The following is a 16,912-nucleotide window of genomic DNA, read 5'->3' on the forward strand; positions in this document are numbered from 1 at the left end:
TGCCAACTGAAAAATTCCTAAATAATTTGAAGTCACTGACCACTCAGATAACCATAGTTAGATTTGAAACTAGAGCACACTTGCTATATTGTAGGTGAAAAACCTAAGTAAGATATTGGCTTGGTGGCTAGCCATGAAATGGTGCAAGAAATGAGGCAAAAACTACATAATTGAAGAAAAAGGCACTTTACCAAAAAAATGAACAATGACAGAAAGAGGGATTGTAGATCTAGACTCTTATACAGGTCAGTTTCATATTATACATTGAAAAATCAGTGAGAAAAGGATTCTTAAGAATCTTCAAGTCATTCTGCATCATGATGGGATGTGCCCTAGCTTTTTCTTGGCAAGTGACTAACTTAAACAGTATGCTAGCACAAAACCATCATGTAAGAATCCAGAGATGATAGGAAGTTAGTTACCGAACATCATTTGAAAGCGCCTTTGTAACGCTTTCATAAAGGGCCTGTAAAAGTACCAAAAAATATTTTCACAGCTCTAGATGCTCAGAGTGCAAATTGTATACCATTTTGCATCTCATTGTTTAGGTGCTATATTTGTTGGTCCAGTGTAATTAAAATAACCAAACCATTTGACATTTGTCTTGTCATATTTATGGCAAGAACCCTAGAATAATAATAATTAAGGCTGTTTATCATTGTTAATGAAGAAGCCATTTGAGACCATATCCAAATGAGTTTCCTAGATAACTATTTCTTGAATAGCAGCAAGACTAGAATCTAGACATTGGTTGTCTTGGAAGTGAAAACATATTTCCCATGGCTACCATGGGTTTCTACTTAGTATAATTATTGCTCTTTGTCTTCTCCATTGGTAGGAACATTTTTTTTTGTTTTGTTTAGTTGGAGCATCTGCCTTCAAATAGTGGGAACAAATCTATTTCAATCTCCTTTTTTATACAACTGAAATAACTGTCAATTTTCCTAATACGTGTAGTGAGACTAGGGGAGTGACAATATGTGGCGAATTCCAAATTGCATAATAAAAAATCATGTATTTATGGCCTTGCAATAGGTTTTTGAACTTTCACTGGAATATAGTTGTGTCTGATGTCCAGGGACTTTAAAATTACTTAATCTACCCTGGGGGGACCTGATTCAGAAGTAGCTGGAAGCTTTCCAATTTTCTGTCTCACTCTTCTGCTCTGCCTCCCAGAATCCCATTTATCTTAGGTTCTATCAGTTGAGATATAGCTTTCCTTCTCTAAAACTTCCTCTTGGAGCTAAGATAGCAATTTAATATTTGAGCTTCAGAAAAGGTACATCTACTGGTAAAATGAATAGAATTAACTGATATTATTTATGAACTATAATTAAGCTGTTTATGGAGCTTTAGTAAACACTTCTGTGGGAGACGAGGTATTACATTCTAAGAATGATTTGGAAATTTACGCTAGCGAATTCTCTCCAAATGATCTGTCTGGGTATTAGTTTATATGCCTCAACAGAAATTGCCTGTACCTAGGGCTTAACAGTTTTAAAGAACTGCAACCTACACATTTTCATTGCATCAATAAATTAATAAGAACCAATGAATAGAATTCCAAAGTAGTCAGTTGCATCTTTTCCTCATCTGTGATTTTACATGTCCTAACTGACATTATGTAGTCGTCACTTCCGTATGCCAATCAGTACTGAAAATAAACTCTTCTGCTCTTGCACTTTGTTATTTTATTGCTTTTTCTATGCTTGAACATTCTTTTTATTTCCAAACTGGAAAATTTAATCTAGTTGCCAGATGCTTTTGTTGTTTTATAGTTTTAAGTAGCACAGTAACTTAGGAGAAGATATAATAATAATAATCTTGCTTTGATTTCTGTGTTATTAATGTATAGATCATATAATGCTGCTCTGGTTTAAATGCAATTCTTTGTTGTGTTTTTTTTCTTTCTTCATTAGGTGGAGTCTTTGAATTTTTTAAAAGACGATGGTAATCAGATCTACTTGAAAAATTAAGTGAATTGATTTGCTTGGAACACGCTTTTACCAGTTCTTTAACATTTAACCACTGGGTAAGTTGAGTCAAGTACTTTCTATGTGGTTTGATTTCAAAATTATTGGAAAGATCTCTCAAGCAAAATATTAAGCTTTATGGGAAGTTTTTGACAGTAATAATTTGAGGACCTCAAAACCTGTGAAAGATGTCTGGGATGCTATCTAAATGAAAATGTTCATAAGTCTTTACCACATCGGTGGAACTATCCTGATTAGAAAAATGGGAAGATTAGAAAATGTTATCATGTACAGTTTGAAACCAGATCCCTTCATTTACTGTTCTAATGATTATTTGCTTGTTGTAATCTTGAGGTAATGTGAGAATATCGAATTTTACTTTTAGTGAGATACGTGTAATTGTACTGTATAGTATCAGATTCAAATCTAAGGAATAAAGAATATATTGAGTAAATTAGTAACCCTCCTTATTTTATTTCTTTTTTTGGCTGCGTTGGGTCTTCATTGCTGTGTGCGGGCTTTCTCTAGTTGTGCCGAGCGGGGGCTACTCTTCGTTGCGGTGCGTGGGCTTCTCATTGCAGTGGCTTCTCTTGTTGCGGAGCACGCGCTAGGCGCACGGGCTTCAGTAGTTGTGGCTCGCGGGCTCTAGAGCGCAGGCTCAGTAGTTGTGGCGCACGGGCTTAGCCGCTCTGCGGCATGTGGGATCTTCCCGGACCAGGGCTCGAACCTGTGTCCCCTGCGTTGGCAGGCAGACTCCTAACCACTGTGCCACCAGGGAAGTCCACCCTCCTTGTTTTAAACCATTCTCATTTTGCAGAAAGCTTAGTTTCTGTGATAAGAATAGAAATCTTAAGGACTTGCTTGATCCAGCTTCCTTGTTGCGCTGTGTTGCTTCGGAAGGTTCTTGACGTAGAGAATTCTTAACCAGGAAGAGTTTAGGCTTTTAGCAAATTCTTGGCACTGCCAAGACAGAATTTAGTGAGAACAGGACTTTGGCTACTGTTAAAATGTCAGTGTAGTAAAGTCTGCTCTGTCAAACAGATTTTTGACATCAGAAGTCTAAATGATGCTGATTTTAGGGTTTGGTAATTTTTGTTTTAATCCAGGCAAACTCATGCTTTAATTAACTCTTTACACAGTCACAGAAAATGTGGAAAAAATTTTGTATTCCTAGTCTAGGTCACATGATTTTAGTTTCTGAAATTCTAAATTTTATTCATGATTCTAAATTGTGCATCTCATTACTTAATTTCTCTCTGGATAAACTAGAAGTATTTAAAAATATGATGAATGATGGTAAATAAGAGAGGAAAGTGTCTAATCATTCGGGGAGCAGACTTCCAAACCAAACTAGTAGTGTCTGCTTTACCTCTGGGCATCTTCAGACGTGGTGGGGTCAGGTGGTTTTTCAGGGATACTGTCGCATATGGTTTATACAATGCTGACAACTGCCTTTGCTTTGTCTAAAATAATCTTCCTTGAGGCTGCTTCCCTGGAACTTGATTTGTTAGTGTAGCTTTTGAGCATCCAGTGAGTGCAGAAATATCAAGTGTGGAAACCCAGGGAATCTTTTCATTTGGCCTGTGAGGTTCATGACCCAAGATTCATTTGTGACCAGTAATTTCCATCGTTATGGGCACACGGTGCCATTCGGAACATTTTTTTGATAATTAGAGGGATATAAGGCAGTTAGATTGAAAAACCCATCATGAAGAGAAATGATAAAGTTTCAAAAGCAAAGCCTTAATTTCTTCGGTAGTCGTAATAGATGTTAGAAGATGAAAATTGATACTCTGAACTACTCACTTAAATGTCTTTGTCTGCCACATTTAATTTTCCTTCTACTCACAAGGATTGGCTTTTACAGCTATTCCCAAGGGACCCCACAGTGTTACAGTTACATTTCGATTGGTGGGACCTAATTTAAATTATGTTTAGGAAACTGTTCTGTAAGTGCCTCCTGAGAATGGACATTGGCCTTCTTGCAAATGTCACTATGAATTCTGGGTGTCTTTGGTTAAGTCAGCTCTTTAAGGTCACTGTGTTTTAAAAATTTTTTTGTTAATTACATAAGGATGCTACTTAATTCATAAGGTTATGTGAGGATTAAACTCCTGGCAGGTGGTAGAGACTCAGTAGCTAGTAGTGATTATTGACAATAGTGATTCATGTTGGTAATAGTCACAATCATGGTTTAAATGTAACAATAATTGTATTTTATTAATCACATGTCTGATTCTTTAGCCCATCATTGTGGACAGAGTAGAAATGTACACAGAGATGAGTAACATTAAACCAAACACTTGGTAAGGAAACACTTCATATGAAATTGGTAAACTTTTTTCGTGCTGTATACAACATAATCAGCAACCTCTCAATCACTTTATCGCCTGAGCCTGGTCTTGTCCGTTGACCCAAGCAAGGATTTTTCTTTCAAATAATAAATTTTAAAAATTTCTCCAATTCCCCCCACTCCAAATTGGTAGTAAGAGAAAACAGGGTAAAAAAGATTAAAAGGGGAAGTTTGCATGATAAAATTTTACACAATATAAAAGGAAAACCTGCATCATTAGAATGGTCTTTCTTTTATGGTACTTTTTGTAAAAGATAATAAATACAAATTACTTTATAATAATGTGACTTTTCATGTCCTGCCATTTTCCTTCAGATAGCCAGGGCTTTTGACTCGTCTTGACCTTGTTCATTTTAAGGTAATAGTAGCTGGACTATAGGCCTTTCAACCAGGTGCACAGATTTATATGCTCTCATTGCATTGGATGTAATTATTTAAGAATTATGTAAGTGGTATGTCTTCTTTAAGCTGAGGAAAGATAAGAAGGAAGGTGAAAATTGTTAGCATTCACTGGATGTGTTCTGCAGAGTCAGGTTCTTTGCTATAGCTGCTTAATCTTTGAAAAGCAAGAATTAAGAATCCCATATTCATTTGAGAAAATCAGGTTTCAGAGCAGAAATCAATTTGCTGAGAATTACATAGTTATGATAGTAATTTTTGGAGTCAGAAGTTATTGAAATCTTACTTTAAATTAGAAAATCCAAACTATGTAACTCTATTTCCTGTACAAATTGCTGTATTTTGTGATTTCCCCAGACTCAGTGTTTATCCATCCATCTGTTCCCTTATGTTTTTACTTTTTTTGTCATTACTTACACCAGTATGGAGAATAAAATGGGAAAATTTTAATCTATTTAACTTGGGCACATTTTAGTAGGTCTTATAAAGATTTGATGAGGTTGCAAATAAGATTTGCTCTCTGTTCACTGTGGTTTGATACAACTTTTCCTGCTATCACATATATTTCAGAGCAAACCTTATGAGCTTCAATGCGTTGTGGCCTTCAGTATGTTTCTTTTTATATTGGGCCATTTTTATAGGTTTTCAGATGCACACAATTCTTCTGTTGGGTCCTTTGTGTTTCAAGGTAACTGAAGAGGGTATCAGTATTTCTGACTGAATTTTACTAAACCGATGTGAAACCTATAGACTCGTAAGCTCTTACTATAAGGACTGCGGTTTGTTTTGCCATTACAGCCTTTGTGAGTGGAGCCCATTACTGTTAGCTTCTCAGGCTATATGGTTTCACTTTTCCAGAATTATTTTCTTAACCTCTTCTATAAAACTGGACTCCTCCTGCTTTGTTTTTCAAGCATCTCACTTGACTATACCTTGATTCATTCATACATTCAGTTCCTTACCCATTCATTTATTCATCAGCAGCAAGATTAATTAAACCAGTAGTATGAGCAAAGCACATTTTGTTCCTTGAGCATTCTGTAGCCATTTGAAAAACTGACTGAGGGTTACTTTTTTTTTTTTTTTTTGTGGTTCGCGGGCCTCTCACTGTTGTGGCCTCTCCCGTTGCGGGGCACAGGCTCCGGACGCGCAGGCTCAGCAGCCATGGCTCACGGGCCCAGCCGCTCCGTGGCATGTGGGATCTTCCCGGACCAGAGCACGAACCCGTGTCTCCGGCATCGGCAGGCGGACTCTCAACCACTGCGCCACCAGGGAAGCCCGAGGGTTACTTTTATGTCATTTCATAGTACTCTTCCTGCTTGTCGTTCTTCCTGTCTCGTTCCTTTAGCTTGCAGTGTAGGATGACTGTGTGTGGTGGGACCTCTCATCTTTTACTGGCTACACAGAATGCCCTGTTTCTAGGATGTCCTGAATTACCACTTGTGTAATGCTTTACAGTTTACCAATGGCTTCCATGTTACATGATCTCACTTAAGGCAAGAACTATTGTGTAGATATTACTTACATTTTGTTTTGTATGTGAGCAAACAGAGGCTCTAAGGGTTACAGTTGAGTGATTTGCTCAAAGTCACAGCATTAGTGAGTCATGAAGGAGGATTCAACCCTGGTTCTCCCAACCACAGGCAATATGTCATTCGATGCCAGATCACTGGTCTGGTTGACTGGTAGTGTTCAAATATTGGAGCTTTGTTGATAAGATCTGTATATTCTGTTTAGTATGAAACATATAAGGAAGTAGAAGCCATATTGGAGTTTGGGAGAAGAATCAGATCTCAGAGTTTTAGGGAATCTTGGAGGCAGTGTACCTTCCCTTCCTTGATGATAACTGTGAAATTCACCCAGTCACTCCCCTGCTCTGAGAATCTCATAGACTCCAAGCAACATCCTTATAGATCAAGAATGGCTTTTGGAATTCTGATTCCCTTGGCAGTTATAGTTTCCCTGTGAATTACTAAATTAGATATTGAACAGCATCGTCCACTTCAGAGATCTTCATGCTTTATCTCTTCTTCTCTCTGAATCCCCTTAATACTTTTTACTTCTCTCCTGTCTCTGTTTTGTATGTATTTTTGTGCTTATGCTTTTTAGTAAAGTGATTTATGTGGGGCTTTTATCTCACCTACCACACTGTAAGCTGCTTGAGGGCAAAGACTGCATCTTCATTTCATTGGTGTCCTCTTCAGCCTTGAAAATGGTGGTTGAAAAAAATAGTAGATATTCCATAAATATTTGTTGAATTTAATAAAAATATCTGATTGTGAGTTTTCATCTACAATTCATTTGGGGGACTGCAAATTGATACCTGGGCACAGATTTAATTTTAATCATGTTAGGGAGATGAATCAGCAAGTCTGATTCTAATTAAATATCCAGAGCAGAGCCATAAACAAATTTACGTGCTTTCTAGGTGATCTTTTTGAAAGCAAAAAATTAGTCTTGAAGTAAAATAACAAACCCACCCCCCAAAACAAAACAAAACTCCCTCCATTCCCCTACAAGCATGTTTTATTGTCTTTGTCTTGACCATGGGAACAAAAACGACTGACCTCTGAAAAGATTTAATGAGATAAAATAAAACATGGGCTCTGAATATAGAGGCTTCCTGGAAGATACAGGTCATGTGGATGTGAAGCACAGCTGTCTCTGGTTTCAGGACTAAGGATGTACATTTAATCTGCCCTGCGGTGCTGGGAAGCCCCTGAAAATTTTTGAGCAGGAGAGTGATGTCATCAGAGCTGCACTTTAGGAAGCTGAATCGGGCCAGGTTGTGTTGGATGGTGCGGGGGTAGAGGTGAGGGTGGGGTGAGTGGGTGCAAGAGTCCCTGAAAGCACAGAAGCCACTTAGGAGGCACTTAGCATTCATTCACACAAGAGCTGTCACCGCACATTATGCCCTTTCCCTCTCCTCCCACACGTATAGCACAGATGAAAGCACTAAGAAAACTTTAGTGAACACTTGAATCCTAAGTTCAGGGAATTCTTTCTTTTTTTTTTACTGAAGTAGAGTTGATTTACAATAATGTGTTCGTTTCAGGTGTACAGCATAGTGATTCAGTATTTTTATAGATTACACTCCATCAATGATGGCTATACTACCCCGTGCTGGAATTCTGACTTAACTTCCTCCAATCTCTTCCTTATTTCCTCACTTCGCAAGTTTTGCATCCTGGTGCCTTTATGGCTACTTTCAGCTCAAAGTATTTTCCTTAGGACTCTCCTGATGCTTCCACAGGTGACTGCCTCTGAGAATTGTCCCTGGATTCCATATACCCAATACCCGAGGGCATAGTGCCTAGACCTGTCCTGTGGAAATTTGACAGTTGGACCCGAAGCACTTTCGGATCTGACTTTGTACACTGAGAGTTCAGGCAGGTGTTGAAGGTCTGAACTGCAGTGGCGGCAATAAGCGTTGACAGGACGCAGACAAGATGAGAGAATGTGCAGGAGGCCCACGGAGGGCCGCCTGATTGGGTGCAGGAGGGGTATGTGTGCGTGTGTGTGTGTGTGTACGGGCGCATGCTTATATCCGCACTTCTGGGGGGCAGGGAGCAGTAGGAAGCTGTCAGTGATGACACCAGGCTTTTGAGCCTGCGAGTTTGAATAGGACTTTTTTTTTTTTTGGCGGTACGCGGGCCTCTCACTGTTGTGGCCTCTCCCCCGTTGCGGAGCATAGGCTCCAGACGCGCAGGCTCAGTAGTTGTGGCTCACAGACCCAGCCGCTCCGCAGCATGTGGGATCCTCCCAGACCAGGGCTCGAACCCGTGTCCCCTGCATTAGCAGGCAGATTCTCAACCACTGCGCCACCAGGGAAGCCCTGAATAGGACTTTTAATAGATAAAAAAAGGAAGTAAAGAGAGAAGCTGGCTTGGGTCTCAGGATGATGAATTTGATTGTGTACCGAGTTTGATATAAAAGCAGATAAAAAGCTTATACTTTATACTACTCAACTTTTTTTTTCCCATGAGGGTTTATAGCTGGAAACAGGAATTCACTGGAAGGCATGAGTCTTCTTCCTCTTTTTACTGTTCTTCCAGCTCCTTAAATATTTCCCAAGAGCTTATGATGTTTTGGGTTTTCTCAGCCTTACCCCTGCCAAAATCCCCCACAAGTTCACCTCCTCAGGAACATGTGTACTTGTCAGAGTACATGTTTAATCATATTAGGGAGATTAAACAGCAGCCTTTCGGCCTGCCAAGATAAATCATACGGGAAAAATAGCTATCTTTTCCTTTTGATAAGCGTGAGCATTGTCACCTCACAACTTGCTGAAATAGCACAACAAAGGAACACTTTTGGGCAGAGGCTGGAAGATCAAGGCAATGCGCGGACACAGACACTTCTTCTTTTCTTTACTCTGAGGCCTTCGATTGAAACAGTCTAGTTCGGGGAAGCAGGGGCATTTTTACTTGAGCACTAAAATCGAAAAAGTGTATTAGCCATTCGAATTGCAAGTTGTCCTCTCAGTTGGTGGTGTTTCTAACAAGATCCTTAGGCTCTTTAATTTGTTGGTAGCAGTGAGTCCGCCGGTCCCAATGTAATCCACTCCCATCCCCATCCACTGAGACGTTTTTGAATTTCAGCAGAGATACTCTTGATTCAATCAGTTTAAAAGCATATAACGATCCTGTAATTATCATTTGTCATTACCTTGTGTACTAATGATTAAAGCAAACATTTAATAACCAAAGGGCAGTAAATATATTTTAGATCTTGAGCCATAAAAAGATTTCCATTAACAGAATATTTGGGCAGAAATAAATTATTCATTGACTGTAGCAGAGCTTGATTCTGTCATCAGCCTTAAGTGGAACTTTTGAGAACACCAATCATCACGGACACCACACTACATTGGCTTGAGCCCCCATCCTTCTTACATGGAACCTGAGGTTTTTTTGGCTATTTGTAAAAGCTTTAATTCGGTTTAATTCAATGAATGTCCATGGTGTTTCTGCCATATGCAATTTAGTGTTCTGGTGGTTGGAGGACTACAGTGATAAGTCTGCATTTTAGTCTTTAAGTTGCTTGTAAACCCAAAAGAGAGACAAGATTAGTACATAACTAACTTGGATATAAGGAAGCTTAAGTAGCGCCATCAGAAATGTATAAATAAAATGTGTTGCACATTCAGAGGAGAAAGAAATCACATGAATTTTCTCATGGGAATGTGGAGGGAGGGATTTGGAGATCAGGAAGTGTTTCCTGAGGAAGGCTTTAAAGACAGGCAAGGTTTGGACAGACGGAGAGAATTACAACCACATAGGCAGAGTTGGGATGAGTAATGTAGGTGTCATAGGAACGAAAAGTAACATGATGTATTTGGAACACAGTATTGGTAAGTGAAGAGGAGACACCAAAGAGAGGAAAGAAAGATACCTAGAGACTTAGAGAGTGCATAGAGGACCTTGAAGGAGTAATTAGCACATCACTTTGGTAGACATTAAAGAACCAATTTTGAGCTAAGGAGTAATATGATTGGATTATATTTTTGAAATATACCTCACCTCACCTCACCTCACAAATAAGAGGTCGAAAACCTGAAGGTAGACAAGTTAAAAAGCCATTGGGATCATCTCCGTGAGAGGTAATACGTTTCTGAACTAAGTTGGTTGTAATAAGAATACGAAGGAGGGGACAGATGGGAGAAATAGTGCAATCATTTGTCTATAGGTTTTGGCACATGATTGCCTACATGAGGGGTGGAAAAGAGGAAGGAGTTAAAAATTCCATGCAATGACTTTTAGTAAACTTTTGAATCCAGCCAACATTTATGGAAAACCAAGCCATGTGCAAGACGTTGTGCTCTGTGCTAGAGGTGTGTACTGAGAAAAATGAGAAGGGTCTTGTCTCCAAGTAGCTGAAAATTTGGGTGGGGATATAAGTGTACTCAATTAACTGAAATCCAAACCAGATCATGATTAGTGCGACAACAGGAGTAGCGCAAAGAGTTATGAGAACACAAAGGAGGGTGATGTTAATTTTGATGCTGCAAAAGTAGGGAAGCATCTAGGGGAGAAGACACTTGGGCCTGGAAGGTCAGATAGAGGAATCCAAAATATTGTAGCTGTCAGAAACATAGCAAGAAAACTAAGAGAGGCAAGTGTCAAAGAAGCTAAGGGGAGAGGACCTTTACAGATAGAGGAGCTCTTACTTATTGCCCCTGGTATGTCAGACCCTGAGCTGGAAGCTCTGTATTTAAGGAAGGTGTGCCCCACACTGCGAAGTGCTGCAAAGTGGTAACAATGCCATCTAAGAAAGGGCCCCTGCATTCAACAATTTAAGGGTTAAGAGTGGTTTTCAAAGAGGTTTCAGTTGAGCAGGGAAACATTCTAAAGGTTATTCCTCGTCTTGAACATATAATTAAACTCCATCAGTGAAAGAAAGGCTGAGCTTTCCTCAGTGATTTATCCTTGACGGGTCAAGTTTATAGAAACCTCAGTAGATCTTAGCTCACCGGCTGGTCTTCGAGGTACCCCCTGAGAATGTGTTAGTCCTGAGAAGTCTTTGTAAATTTTACAATATTGCAAACATGTTGGATGCCTAGATGATTTTCTCACAGGTCCAAGATTTCAACTGGCTACAAGCCTCCCTCTTTCTCACTTCTTCCTTCCTCCTTCCCACCACTTCCTTTTTAAACACCCGGCTGGTTAGGGTGAGCACATTTGCCACACCCTCGGCTCAGGGTCAGGGAAGTCCTCGGGCTCTCCTTGGCACTTTTCCCACGTGGAAGGAAATTTCTAGAGAACAATCCAGGGAAGTGCGCGCACACATAGACACACACACACACACACCCCCCCAGTTCTTTTCCTGTCCTTTAGGATATTCATGTGCCAATAAACAGACCAAACACACTGTCACATACAGGCATATTGTGTCACATTCACCCTTAGGAAACTGGGCAGAGAGGCAGTCATCTCGTAGGAGGTAATGGGGATACTATTAACATTTAGGAATAATAATAGAACTTAAAGAAAAATTTAAAAATTACTTTGTTAAGATGAATAGCATATTACTGTAGAGTGTGAAGGGATGACATTTGTATCAAGGTTATGTTTAGTGGATTTTTTTTAATCAATTAGTACAGCAAATTGGGCACAGTAAAAGAACTTTCACAGAGGCACTCACATTACCACAGAGGGGCATTTTAAGTTGTATCAGGCCACCCCGTAATTTATTTATTTATATTTTTTTCCTGACATCATTGAATTTATTGGGGGAAAAAAACAATGAACAAATAACCATACAATCTTGGGCTTTGATAGGTGTTATAAAGAAAAATAAAGTAAGTTAAGGGAATTAAAAAGTAAGGAGGGTGTAGTGTTTTGGATAGAAAGTTAGGGAAGTCCTCTCTGAGGTGGTAATGTTTGACTAGAGAGCTGAATGAGGGGTTTCTTGTGTATGATGTATACTATGTCCATTGCCACCCCGTAATTTAAAAGGAATGAAAACAGAGAATTTAAAAGGAGTAGTAGAGTGGAGGAAGAAGCAATTGCTTCTTTACCCCACAGATGCTTAATAGTACATGCACGTGGTAAGCATGTGTTTATAATCATTCACTCATTTATTCGTTTATCCATTCACACACTTGATCCCTCAATCCATAAACATTTACTGAGTTCCTGTTGTGTCCCAGACTGAGTGCTGGGAAATATAAATGAGTAGAGAAAAAAAAGTAACATTTAAAATAAAATACTTCCTTATTATGGGAAACTAGACAATATAAGTAGATTTCCCTGTTTTATAAGTATACAGCTTGATGGAAGTACATTTATGAGGTATTATATACTCCTGATTTTACCCCTCAAAGTTCTTTCCTGCCATTGTAAACTCTAAAATGTGTTCAACCTGCTACAACATAGTAATTCAGTTATTAGATTAATGGTAATGGGACTTGTTAGAGCTTCTAAAGAAATTGTCATATGTTCTCATCAGACTTTACCTACTACACCACTGGAATTCCTTTCCCTTAAGAATTGAATTGGCAGGATGATTTATCAGGCTGATTTTCCTCTGTCTTGTCAGACGCCTTGGGATGATAGGGTCAGTATGCTTTTCTGTGTATCCATAGAAATAGCCTCAGGGAATTCTCCAAATGTAGGGCCATCTTCCACCTTTGAAAGCACTGTCAAGATCTTTTCAAACAGCAATCAAACTCAGAAGTGGGTAGGACCATTGAGTCTGACTTAGGCTGGTCTTCTAGGGCACAGTAAACCTGAGAGAGTTAGCGATATGTTCCTTGCCAGGTAATACCTTCTCTTTTTACTCTTTTTTATTTATTACCTCTCTTTGCCTCATTTTAATAATTTTATACTTTTTTCCCATACTTTAACAACTGTGGCTGATAGGTTTATGTCTTGCAGGACTTGTTTTAATGTCACCTTGGTGATGTATAAGAAAACAAGACCTTCATTTTCTCCCCCACATTTGGTTTTTCAGCATACATTCATGTTTTGGGGTCAGCTATAACATGCTACCATGTTTACCTCTATTTTAAAAGTCAAAAATTTAAGTTGAACTAAGAAACCTATGGGACTTTTGTCCCAGAACTCTTAACCTTGGGTTCTTTTGTTTCCAAATCAAATAAAAAATATATATGTGCATCATATTTGTGTAAATGGAAATAATTTTCATTATAAATGTCAATAATTTTTATTATGTCAAAATAAAATTTTGAGGTTTTGGAGTTGATGAATATATTAACATAGATTTTTGTAGAGATACTAAAATATTTTAATTCAACTCTGTTAATTTGAAAGTTTTATTATGCATACTTTAAGAATGCACTGACCCAAATTTGGAAATATTTATTGACAAAAATAAAATGTTTATGTGGATTTTTTTTAATTCTAGAGAGAGAAAAAAGTTAATTTCACTTCAGTATTATTTTCTAAATAGTATGCATTTGTGCCTGCCCATATCGTTTTCTAAGCATATATATACTCTTACACCTTTTATCTGGGGCCATGGAGGAGAGGACAGGAACTGGCCTGATGTGTGTACCGAGATCATTCATTCATTCACTCACTCATTCATTCATTCATCCAGGATAAGGATGGATGTTGACAAACAACTTGTATTTTCCATTTTGATAAATGCGAGTAAACTAAATGTTTTTACCTGGAAAAGATAGTATTAATAGGGAGGGATTTGACAACATATGTAAACTTAAAATTGTTGTAAGTGGATGGAAAATTGCCACCTGGTCAGGAAATACATAATAGGATCATTTTAATAACTTATTGATTAATTAATTATAAAATTCCCTTTGATCATTTACAGGTAAAAGGGATATAGTCTTTTCAAAATGTCTAGAACTATATGTGTGCTTTTAAATTTATGTGCTGTGAACCTTTACCAGTGGCAGGAACAAGACTTAAAATACTTTGATTAGTTATCAAGAAATTTTCTACTATATTAAAAAAAACATTAAAAGAATTAGGAAGATAAATATGTACCTAGAACAGAGTCAATACTCAATAAATATTTGTCATATGAAAAAAAAAGAAATTTTCTACTACTTTCAATAAAAATAGAGCTCTTCAGAGTCCTCATCTAAGCTTTTATTCTTAAGCTATTTAAATATATACCTAATGGAAATTTATTCTTAAGAATTTTATGATGAGACATTTTATTTTAAAGAGCTAGCTACAGATATTGAAAAAAATTTTCTATATCAGATATTTTATATTTGTATTTTTTGACACAAATGCGGTTGGCCTGTACAACATATGGGATATAATATCTGTTCACTTGGGATTTTACTTAGAATATAGAGGTGAGCCAGTGGACAAAGAAAACTTAATCATTTATTTGAAGATATTTATTACTTTATTTTAAACATTGCTAGGATTATAATCACTTATTTTTAATGTACCCCATTTTATATACATATATTTGATGTATTTTGGAAATCTGATAAAAATTTAAATTAAAATAAATTAATTCCGTTTTAAGGTTGGCACTGTGAATTATTCTTCAGAACAGATGCAATTAGTTAGCATTTTCTGAAGCACACATTTTAAAATCTTTTTACTCATGGTATCGTTATCATTTAAAGCCTCTTTTAGAAATCTTAGAGAATTACGTTTGGAAGTGTTCTGTATAAATTCTGCAATGTCTATTATAATTAAACATGCTTGAGTTTATACATTTAGTAATAAGATATATAACTTAGGAGAAGGATGACTCTTGGTAACTCAATGATGTCTAAGTCTTATTTTCTAACATTATCAAAACCTTAATGAGTGATTCCTGAATTGAATAATACCAGCGTTACATGGCAACACATAAACATTATGTGGGTAGTTAACTGTGGTAGGTAGGGAGCAGTGATTCGTTAGAAAAGTCATTGGTTGAAATGTCAGGAAACCATCAAGGTTCTTGCCCTGGATCTCATAGACTAGTTTACGATCTTGGGCAAGTAACTCAACCTTCCCTTATTCTACTACCCGCCCTCTTAAGTTTTATATATATAATATAATTGCATTTCCATATATATCTGAAAAACCTCTAAAATTCTTCCTCTGTTTAAAATAATAATCTCTGAGATTCTGAAGAGGAGTAGAGACAAAAACCTGGTGGACTGCTTTCATGACAGTCTTGACGGCGAGTTGGTTAGAAGCCAAGCTTGGTTTGGACTTAAGAACACACAACTCGAGATTTGGCTGTTGCCACCAATATTTGTGGGGCCTCCAGCGTAAGAGTTCAAATGGAGGCCCACATGCCTTCTTCTTAACTGGATCAGTGACTAAATCTTTATTTATAAAGAATGTGAATTTGCGGGGATTTCATCTGACCTGTTTAAGTTGTGGATTTGGTGAGAATAAGTTTCTGGCTCCTTTTTGTTGTGAAGAGTAATTAAATCCTCATTAAAGAACTTGTAATGTCCTGTTAGTGAATTTTATACGGGTCATGCTTGATAAAAGTTTGCTTACTTTCATTGTTTTCAAGCTTCAAAAATTTAAGCAGATTGACTATTTTTAGATTTTTCTCTTCCTTTTTCCCCCCTTAGTTTATTGCTTCTGAACTCCAAAAAAGAAGCTACTTATACCAAGATCTTGACTTGCGCTCATTCTCAATGAGCTAAGGGGTATAAAAATAGAATGTTACTTGTATTCAAAGTATACAGAATATCACTATGTTTTCATCAACAATGTAAATTAAAGTAAAAATTCAAAAACTATTTTAAAACACTGATTTTTCTTATTAAATATCCAAAATTACTTTAAAATGAAAGGCAAATCCATATGATAATGAATATAAAACGTTTAAATATAAAACGTTTAAAATCTAAATTATTTAAACAAAGCTAAAGCTTCTAAATATATTTTCTAGAAATTTTATTGTCTTCTTAAATATTTTAATCAAAGTAAATCTACACACATGTTTAGGATTCAGTGTTCTTTTAGTTGCTAATGTAAAGAATTAGTGTCGTGTTTTATGCAGTTTATATCTATACAAATTTAAGAATAAGAATTGCTTACTTGTGAAATGTTCCTGAGGTAACATGTGTGATTCTTTTTCCAAATGCTGCATTAATCATTAATAATTCTAGAACCACTGATCAGATCACTAAGAGAAGCAAGAAAAAAGATGCTGCCATTACTGTACTTTGCTATAAAAGACTTTGTTGCGCCATTTGAGAGAAATGACTGACTAGATAATTCAAAAGGAGTCATGTACCACAATGTTCCTTGCAGCTCTGTTTACAATAGCCAGGACATGGAAGCAACCTTGATAGTCTTTTCTTAAGCATTAATGCTGCTTACATCTTCTCTGCTTTTGAAATGATGTCGAACTCCACACTTTGCAGTGTCACAGCCCACAAACCTTCAGGGCATTTGAACTCGTTCACTTTTTGACTGGAACAAAGACATTGGGCGCAAGATGAGGAAAAGCATTTCCTGGGGCCTAAACAGCTCTAGTCAAGAGCTGGGACGTTTAGTGCTACAGGACAACTGGATGCCAGTGACAGAGGTGCCTGTATATTTGTCCATACATTTCTTTTGTGTATTTGTGGTATGTGGCCTTTCTGAAGTATGGGACCCAAGGCAGGAACCCCTCCTGCTCGGCGGTGTGGGCTCTGCTGGCTGTATCTGGGCGTGAGCGTACTCTTGAGGGGCACCATCTGCAGAGGCAGCAGAGTAGTTCCTTCCTGAGGACATTAGGG

General features: G+C 37.6%; 1 protein-coding gene across 6 annotated transcripts in view; it reads left to right on the forward strand.

The window, feature by feature from the left end:
• HIVEP2 (HIVEP zinc finger 2) overlaps positions 1-16,912 on the forward strand; it is a 191,667-nt gene that overhangs the window by 106,402 nt on the left and 68,353 nt on the right. For all 6 annotated transcript variants that reach the window (XM_027084867.1, XM_027084851.1, XM_027084845.1 and 3 more), the window contains one exon: positions 1,920-2,032. The gene's annotated coding sequence lies outside the window, so the exon portion shown is untranslated. The remainder of the gene's footprint in view (positions 1-1,919; positions 2,033-16,912) is intronic.

The sequence above is a fragment of the Aethalodelphis obliquidens genome, unplaced genomic scaffold, assembly GCF_003676395.1.
Source record: "Aethalodelphis obliquidens isolate GAN/ISIS:26980383/991018 unplaced genomic scaffold, ASM367639v1 scaffold3, whole genome shotgun sequence".
Taxonomy (NCBI): domain Eukaryota; kingdom Metazoa; phylum Chordata; class Mammalia; order Artiodactyla; family Delphinidae; genus Aethalodelphis; species Aethalodelphis obliquidens.